Source organism: Anarrhichthys ocellatus, unplaced genomic scaffold (assembly GCF_004355925.1).
Source record: "Anarrhichthys ocellatus isolate YVR2014 unplaced genomic scaffold, GSC_Weel_1.0 scaffold7260, whole genome shotgun sequence".
Classification (NCBI taxonomy): Eukaryota; Metazoa; Chordata; class Actinopteri; order Perciformes; family Anarhichadidae; genus Anarrhichthys; species Anarrhichthys ocellatus.
In genome coordinates, this window is record NW_022287234.1 from 1 (window position 1) to 2376 (window position 2376).

Below are 2376 nucleotides of genomic sequence, written 5' to 3' on the forward strand. Positions count from 1 at the left end.
CACCCAAAGGCCATTCATTTGGACACAGCTGTTAGTCAATACACGTGATCATCATTCTGCCCTTCTGTGTGTGTGTGTGTGCGTGTGTGTTCCAGCTACATGTGATGCTGTCAAGGGCACAGCTTGCATCCGTCGTACCAAGCCGTGGTCGCCACGGCAACAGAACATACAATTCTTCCTCTTCACCTGCTTTTTGTTTTTTTTCTCTCTCTCTCTCTCTCCACTTTCTCCATTTGAACATGTTATTGTGTGGGAGTGTGTGTGTGTGTGTGTGTGACTAAGTGTGTTTATCTTCTCTCGTCTTGTGATTGGAAATGTAAACTGGACGCTGGCGGTGAGGACTCTCTGACCTTAGACCTCCCCATTGTTGTTTTAACAACGGTCACTTTTGGTGAATTTAGTTCACTTCCTGGTCTGCTTTAGCCAATCAGTGAACAGAGACTGACGTGGAGCTCTCATTGGCTCACTATCCACTATACTGGTCCTTCTTCATTCTCAGTGTACCGACTCTGTAGTTACCATGGTGCCCGCATCCACTTGGTCTCTCTCTCTCTCTCTCTCTCTCTCTCTCTCTCTCTCTCTCTCTCTGTCAGCGATGTGCTTCATTTGTTCAGGTTTTTGGATCTTGTTGCTGCTCAGCTGTTTGGTCATTTCATGTTCTCTGAGTTTTTACGCAACCACTATATACAGTATGTCTCGATATGTTTCCAAGACTAATATGTCGTAATATGGTTGTGCCTAGCTGTGTAAGTTGCCATAAGTGTATCCGCCCTGAGATCTGATGGCTTCTTCATGGCCCATTCCACATCCTTCCACCAAGTAACATGAAAATGAGAACAGTAGTTTTTCCAAGGTAAACCTGATGTGTTCGTGTGTAACGGCTGACCAATAGGCTTTACTCACCCTAAATACTCGAGTGCAATGAGTAACTTAACCAATCGTCTCTCCTCCCAACTCGGATCACACAACGTGTCCTCCTAGAGTTGCGTGGACACAATTTGGAGGACTTGTTTGGCATGGTGACGCGCTTTCTGTCTGTCTGAACAGCTTGTCTCAGTTTGGAGCAGCCGTTGACGATTGTCACCTTCTATGTCCTCATAACCCACCTCACACACACACACACACCCACACACACACACAGTCTATGCATTTGATAGCATGTGCACAGTCTGCAAGCACTGACGCACATCCTGTGCAGGTTTTCTGTTGTGTGTGTTTTATAAGGAGATGACACTATATGAAGCTTAAAGCGTTGAGGTGCAGATAGTAATCTCTGCTTTTACGTGATCTATTTCTGTGCTGTGTCTGAGTCAACCACACACACACACACACACACACTGAATGATGAAAGAGCGAGGAAGATGTAGAGAAGGAAACAGAAAGACAGAGGATGACATAGTTTATCTCGTCCTGGATACGAAGCCGCCTGTTACACAGGAAGAGGAAGTGACTCCGCTCACGCGCACAAACACGCCGTGCTCTTCTTCTACTATCGCGCCTGCACACGTGTGAAAGTTTAAAAAAGGCCAGACTCTACAACATCACTCCTCCATCATCCATCCTTCTTCTTCTTTAGCCTATAATCTGTAGCACGGCGGCCATTACACAAGTCTGTTTAATCCTGAATCAGTTTCCATTCATCTTAAGCTCTCCTGCATCAGCAGCGTCACTCGGACACTTCTCCTTTCTCTAATCTTCTCTCGTCTTGTGATTGGAAATGTAAACTGGACGCTGGCGGTGAGGACTCTCTGACCTTAGACTTCCCCATTGTTGTTTTAACAACGTACATAGAAAATGAAGCTCGTTCTATTATTACGACCTGGACTTCCACTTTTATTTTCTGTATTACAGCCATTTTCTAATGGTCACTTTTGGTGAATTTAGGAGAAAACTACCGACGCAAATAGACAGAGTAGTAAAATAAACACTTAAATGTGCAGTTGAATTCATCCCCACTCCGTCTTTACTCTTGGATTACTCTCTGTTTAGTGTTTCTACGTTGCATCACACGCTCCGTCCTCGGCATTGAACTCCTCGTGACTCACAGAGGAAACGTGTCACTCACTTTTTTTGGGGGTGGAGCTAAAACATAGACAGCAAGAAAGACTTTACAGGATGGCAGCCGGCAGGGCCGTGAAAGTGAGCCTTTCTTTATTTCATTTTTTTTATTTTTTCTCATTTACACTCCGAGGTCACACCTCCGGTAATGAAGCTGGCCGGTTGCCCCGGCAACAAGACGGGAGGAAACAGCGAGAGTAATTCTGGTTAAATGGAGACAACACAACTCTCTCCTTGTCTTACTGTCTGTTTCTCTGTGAGAGCCTCTCTCTCATCTCTCTCTCTCTCTCTCTCTCTCTCTCTCTCTCTCTCTCTCTC

The 2376-nt window shown here is 45.4% G+C and overlaps 1 long non-coding RNA gene across 1 annotated transcript; it reads right to left on the reverse strand.

The window, feature by feature from the left end:
* Window positions 1–17: 17 nt before the first annotated feature.
* LOC116380447 (uncharacterized) lies at window positions 18–2355 on the reverse strand. The gene is made up of 2 exons (XR_004212559.1): window positions 1761–2355; window positions 18–357 (listed from the first exon to the last, which is right to left on the reverse strand). It is a non-coding gene; the product is annotated as an uncharacterized LOC116380447 (long non-coding RNA).
* Between the last annotated feature and the right edge of the window lie 21 nt (window positions 2356–2376).